Source organism: Equus asinus, chromosome 20, assembly GCF_041296235.1.
Source record: "Equus asinus isolate D_3611 breed Donkey chromosome 20, EquAss-T2T_v2, whole genome shotgun sequence".
NCBI classification, from domain to species: Eukaryota; Metazoa; Chordata; class Mammalia; order Perissodactyla; family Equidae; genus Equus; species Equus asinus.
Window position 1 is genome coordinate 75,791,908 of NC_091809.1, and position 9,876 is coordinate 75,801,783.

The window sequence follows — 9,876 nt, forward strand, 5'->3', positions numbered from 1 at the left end:
CTCAGGGAATTATAACAACAAATATTTATTTCCTCTCTCACAGGTCTATAGGTTGGATGTGGCTCTGCTAGGCTTAACTGGAATCAGTTGGGCTTGACTTCAGGCTGCTGATTGGGTTCAAGCCTGTTCCATATATTTCCTCATTCTTCTTGGACCAGTGGCTACCTGGAACATGTTCTTCCCCCGGAGGGTCACTGGAGTCCAAGAGAGTAAGCAGAAACGTCAGATGCCTGTTAGGTCTTGGCCTGGAACTGGCACACTTGTCACTTTGGCCCACATCTCATTGACCGAAGCAAGTTAGAAGGCCAAACACATCATCAGTTGGGAGGAGGGGAGGTGTCCTCTGCCTCCTCTAGTGAGACACACTAAAGAGTCATATGATTTTTGGTTTTGTTTTGTTTTGTTTTGTTTTTTGAGGAAGATTAGCCCCAAGCTAACATCTGCTGCCAATCCTCCTGTCTTTGCTGAGGAAGACTGGCCCTGAGCTAACATCCGTGCCCATCTTCCACTACTTTATATGTGGGATGCCTACCACAGCATGGCTTGCCAAGCAGTGCCATGTCCGCACCTGGGATCTGAACCAGCGAACCCTGGACCGCTGAAGCAGAACGTGCACACTTAACCACTGGGCCACTGGGCTGGCCCCTAAAGAGTCATATAGGAAGGAGGTAGATGTAGAATTCCCATACAGGAAGACCATGAAGCATTGGGAATAATGATTCAAGCTATCACACCATTTTTAAAGAGCTCATTGTGCTCCTTAATGGCTCAAGAATAATGACTCTGGGTAAATGCAATCCAAGATGCAAAATCTCTGGTCCATAAACAACCTTATCCTGCTGAACTGGTAACCTCAGTTTCCTTGTGTTGGTAAAGACTGAGGCAATGAAGTAAATCAATCACTTATTTGAATAATCTGTATATATTTGCTATTTATTTGGGGGAAAGGGGAGCAAGATAAGTGGCAGCAGTAGGGGTTTGTTGCCAGTGCAAGCTGCCTCCTTGTTTTGGCCCCAGGCTGGCTTTCAGCCTTGCTGAATATAGCATCTCCAAGGTGCCTTTGCCACCACACACTGGGTCATCATGAATGATAGGAAGATCCAGCAGCAAGATTTTTGCTGAGTGTGTGGCAGAGCATAAACTTGAAGGCTGGGCTGGATAGCAAAGACAGGATCTTGTGGTACTTAGATCTCAACAAGCTACTAAAAGAGAGTCCTCTAATATACACAGAATCTATCTGTCCCTCAAGACATTTGAAATCAGGTAAAATGAAACTAATTAAAGATGCAACCCATCCTTAACCACTTCAACTATTGATTGGACCAAAGTGATCAGCTCCGCATCCTATATGCCTAACAGAAGAAAGGATGTGTCCTCTGGGGGACAGAAGGTAATATGTACACCAACCACTATAGTTTTTAAAATAATATCTGGCTAACATCAATTAAAAATTAAAGACTTGAGAAGAAGCAGGGCAATGTGACCCAAAATCAAGAGAAAAAAAGTCAGTAGAAGCAGATCGACAGATGACCCATATGTTGAATTAAAATAGAATGACTTTACTATAACTATTACAAATATGTTAAAGAAATTTGAGGAAAAGATAAGGTGAATGGAAAGATGAATAATTTCAACAGAGGAATGACTCATTCTCTCTAAAAAAAAAAAAGACCAAATGGAAATTATAGAAATAAAAGAAAAAACATGAAGTTAAAAATGTAGCTCAGTAAATTCCTGGCCATTATTTTCCTAGTCACTATGATTCAACATGTGAGATCATTTGTAACAGCTGATAGAGACTTGAGAAACACTTTGATCATATTAGCAACACATTAGCATTCTAGCTCTTAAGTAAATCATTTCCTCAGAGGATTTGTTTCTTTCTTTCTTTCTTTCTTTGGCTGAAGAAGACTAGCCGTGAGCTAACACCTGTGCCAATCTTATTCCACTTTATATGTGGGTCACCACCGCAGCATGGCTGATGAGTGGTGTAGGTCTGCACCTGGGATCCAAACTGTGAACCTGGGCTGCCAAAGCAGAGTGCACTGAACTTAATGAGTATGCCATGGGGCTGGCCCCTCATTTTTTTTATATTGCTGCATATTTCACCTTTTGCCAGCAGTCTGTGATTGCACCCTCTTTTGGATTCAGGATCTCCTATACACCTTCACCATCTAGAACATTTCAGAGAGAGTGCTATCACAAACAAACAAATAACTGTAGCTAATTTTTAAGTTGTTTTGACATTTAAGGTTAATACAGAAAAATCAGCTGTTCTATCATCTCAGAGGAGCCAGGGTTTTCATATACTTCTATCTATTCACTTCATGTTAAATCAAAGAAAAATTCTGATTGTAAGACATTTTACATGGTCTTATTTGTACCATCCTTGAAATGTTTTTACTCTCCCTGTTACAAATCAAAGGCCTCCACACCAAAACCTTCTCTAAGAACATCTGCCTCTGAACCAGAATTGTAACATTATGCCTCAGATAATTTACTTTATATCTTTTATCATATGCTCAAAGAACTCTCATTGTTTTGAGATGAGTGGTATTATTTAAATAAATTGAATATTATGTCAATTTGGGTAAGACCCTTTTATTTTTATTTATTTATTTATTTTTTGAGGAAGATTAGCCCCGAGCTAACTACTGCCAATCCTCCTCTTTTTGCTGAGGAAGACTGGCCCTGAGCTAACATCTGTGCCCATCTTCCTCTACTTTATACATGTGATGCCTAACACAGCATGGCTTTTGCGAAGCGGTGCCATTTCCACACCCGGGATCCAAACCGGCAAACCCCAGGCCACCGACAAGTGGAATGTGCAAACTTAGTGACTGCCACCGGGCCAGCCCCATGGGTAAGACACTTTTAAAAAGTACTACTTATAATTTTAGAGATCAAGCATTTTAGAGAATCTGACACATAACCTTACAATCTCCAAACAAAAATGTGCAACTGATTACTTGATTTTAGACTTATAAAATAATTTTTTATACTATTGCAATTAATAAAATAGTATTGCAATATCTTTTTTTTTTTTTTAAAGATTTTTTATTTTTTCCTTTTTCTCCCCAAAGCCCCCCGGTACATAGTTGTGTATTCTTCGTTGTGGGTTCTTCTAGTTGTGTCATGTGGGACGCTGCCTCAGCGTGGTTTGATGAGCAGTGCCATGTCCGCACCCAGGATTCGAACTAACGAAACACTGGGCCGCCTGCAGCGGAGCGCGTGAACTTAACCACTCGGCCACGGGGCCAGCCCCTAGTATTGCAATATCTTAAAGAACTCAAGAACTTGGAAAGGTTTTGTTTATGAGGTCAAGCATTCAAAGTGCTTAAAAGAAAATAGAATGTATTGAATTTATAAATGCAATTTAAAGGTTTCAAGAAATGCAATTAACTAATTTGGAAATAGTGTTAATTGTTTGATAAAGATTTGTTTACTCAAGTGGAGTTGATTGACAGTAATCAGGAAATTTTTAACATTTTCTAGGTATATAAATAAAATAATTGAACTTATTATTTTAACTCAAAATCATAATTGATGTGGGCTCAGCAAGCTGAGGAGTTGAAAGAAAGATTTCTTGGACTCTCAAGGTCTGGTAGTAGTGCTCTTTTATTCAGAGAATAGTATGGGGACAGAACCCATGGGCAGTGAAGAGCTGCAGTGTGTTGAGGGTTAGGGCTAAATTTATAAGGCATGGGGATGTGACTTACTTTTACTAGATAAAGGAAAGATGATGTAAAAAGTCATTAAATGGTATCAGTGCAGATGGGCTCTGGTTACTGTGTGGTCATATAACTTTGGATATGAATCAGGTCACATAGATCGGCATGTAGGCCAGGACACCTTGGGCTTCTCTCCCTGGGGCAGCCTTGATCCACATCAATAATGAAAATTAAAGTTTCTTCAATTGTCATCTTAGCATATTAACTATTAATTTTTAAAAATTCCAATATCAATGAAAAATCTTTTCTATGTACAAAGCCACTCTTGGACAGTTAAAAATTCACATTAACAAAGTCATTTGTTGGGGCCAGCCCAGCGGCGCAGCAGTTAAGTTCACACGTTCCGCTTCAGCGACCCTCAAAACAAACAAAACAAAGAAAAAAACAAAGTCCTTTGTTGAATTAGGTTAGGTAATGAAATTAAAAGTATCTGATTATTTGAAAGGAATATGTCATTCTTTTGTTTAAATATAACAATAATCAGCCTGTTAGAAACCTTGGAATACATTTTTTTTTTTTTTTGAGGAAGATTAGCCCTGAGCTAACATCCGTGCCTATCTTCTAATTTTTTTTTTTAAGGAAGATTAGCCCTGAGCTAACCGCTGCCAATCCTCCTGTTTTTGCTGAGGAAGACTGGCCCTGAGCTAACATCCATGCCCATCTTCCTATACTTTGTATGTGGGATGCCTGCCACAGCATGGCTTGACAAGCGGTGCTAGGTCCACACCCAGGATCTGAACTTTCGAACCCCTGGCTGCCAAAGCAGAACGTGTGAATTTAACCACTGTGCCACGGGGCAGGCCCCTTGGAATACATTTTTGACAGCCTGACATTCTTCACTTCACCAGAGAACTTGGAGGCAAAGCAGGTAGTAGTGTAGCTTCCTTCTTTTTCTATTCTGAGCCAGAGCCATCATTCTAAACATCTGCTGCAAAGACTTGAACCCTTCTGCGGCTTCCCATAGCCCCCACGATCAAGTCCCAAATGCCATAAGGTCCCACTTACTTTGGGCCTTGCCTACCCGTGAGCCTCAGGAAGCCAGTCTGCCCTGGATCTCCATATTCCAGCCACATAAGCAAAGCTCCGAGTCTTTTCTTTACTCCGGGCTTTAGCAATTGCATTTGCTCTGCTTGCATTGTTCCCCTCAGCATCCCCTCACTGCACCAACATGCACAATGGCTGACTCACTCTTTCTTAAAGAGGCCTTCCTGACCCTCCAGACTAGATTAAGGACCCCTCGTTTTAAGTCTTTGAAAAAGCTTAACAGAAATCATATCGCTTTGTCACATGATTGTTCAGGCAACCATAGGGGGTTGTTCATCCCCTGTAAAGTATATTTAGATTGTTTGTAGTGTTTGCTGTTATACACAATGACTCAATTAACACCTTTGTATGTTATTACTATACTACAACAGATGCTGTCGCTGCCCGGCACATATTCCCTTGGCCCTCACTGTTTCCTTACTCTTGGGGATGTCTTTTCACTTCAAGCACCTGTGACTCTGCCTTAGGCTTTCTCAGGGCGAGGAGAGAGCTTGGTCCACACGTGGGCAGGGCACTAACAACCCAGCAGCCCACCATCCAATGATGGATGGCACTTTGTGGATAACTATCTCAACCTCCTTGGGCAAGACACGTCTGAGACAAATTCCATCCAGTCCCCTGAGGAGGACCGAGCCCCAGTCGCCCACAGATGTAACCTGTTTATTAATCCTGCACCCTGTATGGGCTTCCTTCCCTTCCCTCTCTCATTTCCCCACCCCCTCACCAGTGATTCTGAGTCACTGTCCAAATAAAACACTTGCATTCAAATCCTTGTCTCAGGGGCTATTTCAGGAAGAATCCAACCTAAAATATTATCAAATCTTTGCTTACCTAGATTCATTTGATAATTACTAAAGTAGGATCTCTGGCTCAAGGGTTAAGTATTTTAAATTTTGATCTATAATGCCAAATGGTTCTCCAAAAACCTTGGTGTGAGGAATGTCTATTTAGCCAGGACTATTTAAAATTTTTAATTTTTTAGTATATATCCTTTTGAATTTTATACATGATTTGAGACACATTTCTAGCAGTGAGCAGTTGTTAGCTAAATTGTGTACTAGGATCTTTTAGTAGCTTGTTAAGAGAACAGGGGCTTTGGAGTCAGGTAAACCCAGGTTAGAGTCCTACATCTTACTTATTAACTTACTTGTTAACTATGTGACCTGGACAAGTTATTAACATCTCTAAGCAACATTTCTTTTATGTCTAGAACAAGCAAAAAAAAAAAAAAAGGTACCAATTTCACAGGTTATTTGAGGATTAATGGGGTGATTCATTAAAAAAACAGCTTAGTGAGGGGTCAGCCTAGTGGCACAGTGGTTAAGTTCGCGAGCTCCTCTCTGGAGGCCCAGGGTTTGAAGGTTTGGATCCCAGGGCGGAGATACACAATGCTTGTCAAGCCATACTGTGCCAGGTGGCCCACATATAAAATAGAGGAAGATGAGGACACATGTTAGCTCAGGGCCAATCTTCCTCAGCAAAAAGAGGAGGGTTGGTGGTGGATGTTAGCTCAGGGCTAATCTTCCTCAAAAAAAAAAAAAGAAGAGACACTGGTGGAACCATAATTCAAAAAACAAGATAATTAAAAAAATAGCTTAGTGGCTGGCAATATTAAGAACCCAATAGGGGCCGGCCCTGTGGCCGAGTGGTTAAGTTTGTGCACTCCGCTTCGGCGGCCCAGGGTTTCCCTGGTTCGGATCCTGGGCATGGACATGGCACCGCTCACCAAGCCATGCTGAGGCAGCATCCCACATGCCACAACTAGAAGGACTCACAACTAAAAATATACAACTATGTACCGGGGGGGCTTTGGGGAGAAAAAGGAAAAATAAAATCTTTAAAAAAAAAAACCCAATAAATGATAGTTATTATTATTACTAGAAAGAAAGAACAATGTCTTACTTATATTTATGTCCTATGGTACTGAGCACAGTACCTTGGACCTAGAAAATGTTCAAATGTTTTTTTAATTGAATTACTTTATCTACACAGTTGTTGAAGAGATCAAATGATAGAATGTGTATAAAAGGGTTTTGAGGGGCTGGCCCCGTGGCCGAGTGGTTAAGTTCGCGCGCTCCGCTGCAGGCGGCCCAGTGTTTCATTGGTTTGAATCCTGGGCACGGACATGGCACTGCTCATCAAACCACGCTGAGGTGGCGTCCCACATGCCACAACTGGAAGGACCCACAGCGAAGAATATACAACTATGTACTGGGGGGCTTTGGGGAGAAAAAGGAAAAGAATAAAACCTTTAAAAAAAAAAGAGGGTTTTGAAAACTAGAAGATACTGTAGAAATGTGGTGCTACCTGTCCCCTACCTAACCCTTGACTGGTCAAAAGCCTCACTTTTTTTCAGAGACTAGTTGGCTAGATGGTGTCCCTCTTCCTGTTCTTCTCAAAATCCTTATTTTGAGGCATTTTTAGACTCCTACTCTGTATGAAACTGCCATTTCTACACCTGTTCTGCTTGCAGCTGTGCCACTGAACTGTCAGGAGCAACTGCTTCAGTATGGAACCCTATTGCCAGTCACCCTGCATCAAACTCCACTAGGCTCGTGGCCCATGCCACAGGCAGTCAGATCGGGGTCAGAAGTATAGAAATTTGATCTGGGTTTTTTGAGACGGTCCAAATTTCAAATGTCCAGATATTTTAAACTGATTTTTGCTAATTGTTATGCTTCTTTTTATGTAAACTTATTATTATCAATTTATTCATTCCTTACTCAGATTTTTATTAAATACCTAATATGAGATAAGCACTGCTGCCATCTTGAACAAGATAGACACGATCCTTGCTCTCAAGGAGCTTACAATCTTGTAATTACGTGAATCACTAAATGTGCTTTAATTTTTATGCTTTTGCAAGACTTTTCATATGAATAAACTCACAAATTGAAAAAAAAATTTCCAAGCTTGTGTCTACCTTTAAAAAAATTTTTTTTTTTAAGATTTTATTTTTCCTTTTTCTCCCAAAAGCCCCCGGTACATAGTTGTGTATTTTTAGTTGTGGGTCCTTCTAGTTGTGACATGTGGGATGCCACCTCAGCATGGCTTGATGAGTGGTGCCATGTCCTCACCCAGGATCCAAACTGGCGAAACTCTAGGCCACCCAAGCGGAGCACAAGAACTTAACCACTGTGCCACGGCCGGCCCCCAGATACATTTTTCATTTTTAAAAATGTGGTCACTTGAGCTGTAAAGAGATGCAAAGGATCATATCTTTCCCAGCAGTTCTCTCAGAAAGAGGAGGAGAAAGAAGACAGAATTTTACTTTAAAGCCAGGCACTTCACTTATCTAATTAAATCAAAACAACTTGAGAGGAAGATGTTCTCATCTCCATTTTAAGAAGAACTGAGGCTCAGAGAAGCTAAATGTCTCGCCAAAGTCTACCACTAACAAATGCCATTGCTAAAGTTAGAACGCAGTGCCGTCCGGTTCCCCAACCCAGGCTCTTTCCCCAATCCCATTCTACCCCAAACCAAGCAACCAAATATTAAGCCAAATACATATTATTGAATGGTACTTGCCATGGGTGGGATACAAAAGAATATGGTTCTTAAACTCAAGGGGCTTAAATCAGGTTGTCATGAACAAAGCTAAGTGACTCCAACTATAATGAGTTCCCAGAAAATACACATAAATGTGGGCTTGAGTGGTTCAAAGTAGCCTCACAGAAAATATATGTTGCCCTAATCTCTTCCAGGCATGTGCATTTCTCATACTGCTAAGTGATCTCTCTGCTCTGATTGTATTCAATTCGTTTTCCTGCCTTCCTGCCTTCCTTTGCTCCAAGAATATGGGCTCCCTGAGGTCAGGACCCACAATCTTGCTCCATTAACCTTTGTGTTCCCACAATCTAACACAATGCCTGCTATGTAATAGCAAGAATTTGAAAAAAGTTGAATAAAATTGAGATGGCTCTTGAGAACTGGGTATGAGAGAATTTAAGATTAACAACGGTAGAGTATTCTGGGTGGTGGCAATGACGAGGGCAAAGGTGAGGAAGATTAAACTACGGCAAGTGTGGTAGGAATAGTCTGAATGGAACAGAAGTCTGAAAAATTGAATGCCATAGTTATTCCAGTGTTCATGGGGGCACCTATGACCTGGAAAGGAAAACTTTTCAGTCCAGAAAACTAACTTGAGATTACAGGCACAGTAAGGGAAAATGGGAAAAGGTAGTTAAAATCATCATGAAAACAGAAGCAGTGGGAGCACTGGAGAGACGTGTAAAATGCTCATCATCTCCCAGCAACCTGGACCCTCTGTGAGCAGCCAGCCCAGAGGAATCAGACTGTAGCAATCACCTCATCTGTGCTGCTAGACTGCATTCCAGGGGTGAGTTAATGATCCCATCTTTCCATTTGATCCTAAGTATAGCTCTAGGTGAGGCTGTGAAAACATCCCTGAGCACTAAGGGTAGCCAATTAGAAGGCACTTCTTTCGTTGTAATCTTCCTCCTGCCCCTTCTTCTACCCCTCCCATTAAGTCATAATGACTCCATCTCATTGGCTGAGTTGCTAAGCTCTTTAGCCTACTGGAGCAAATAAAGGTGAGGCTCAAAGAACAAGAGAAAAACAAGAGTGTTATACTGTTTCTTATCCTACTAAGAAGAGGCCCACCCTTTTTGAGAGGCTGAGGGGAGAGGTCTTTCACAGAGCCACGTAGCCCAGGTTTCAAGCACAAGCAGGGCTCAGATTTTAACTGCTATTTATTTTTTCAATTATTGAGGTCATATTGGTTTATAACATTGTGTAATTTCAGGTGTACATTTTTCTGTATCAGTTTCTGTATAGTCTGCATCATGCTTACCACCAATAGTCTAACTTGGCTGCTATTTAGTGTTGAATATAACAAGAAAAGGCCTTGTCATAAATATTAATCCTAAATGAGACCAATGCACCCTCAGAAGTAGCTATATCAGAGAGAGAGTGATTCAAGATGAGGGGCCTCAAGATGCGAAAGCTGCCTCAGCTCACAGAGGCTCTTTCAGGGTCTAAGAATAAGGAAAAGAGACCTAAATTACAGCACAGTTATCTTTGTGCCTAGAGGGCTGGGAGGAGAATGTTCTAGGCATTATTGTTGTCTTCAAAAGGACAA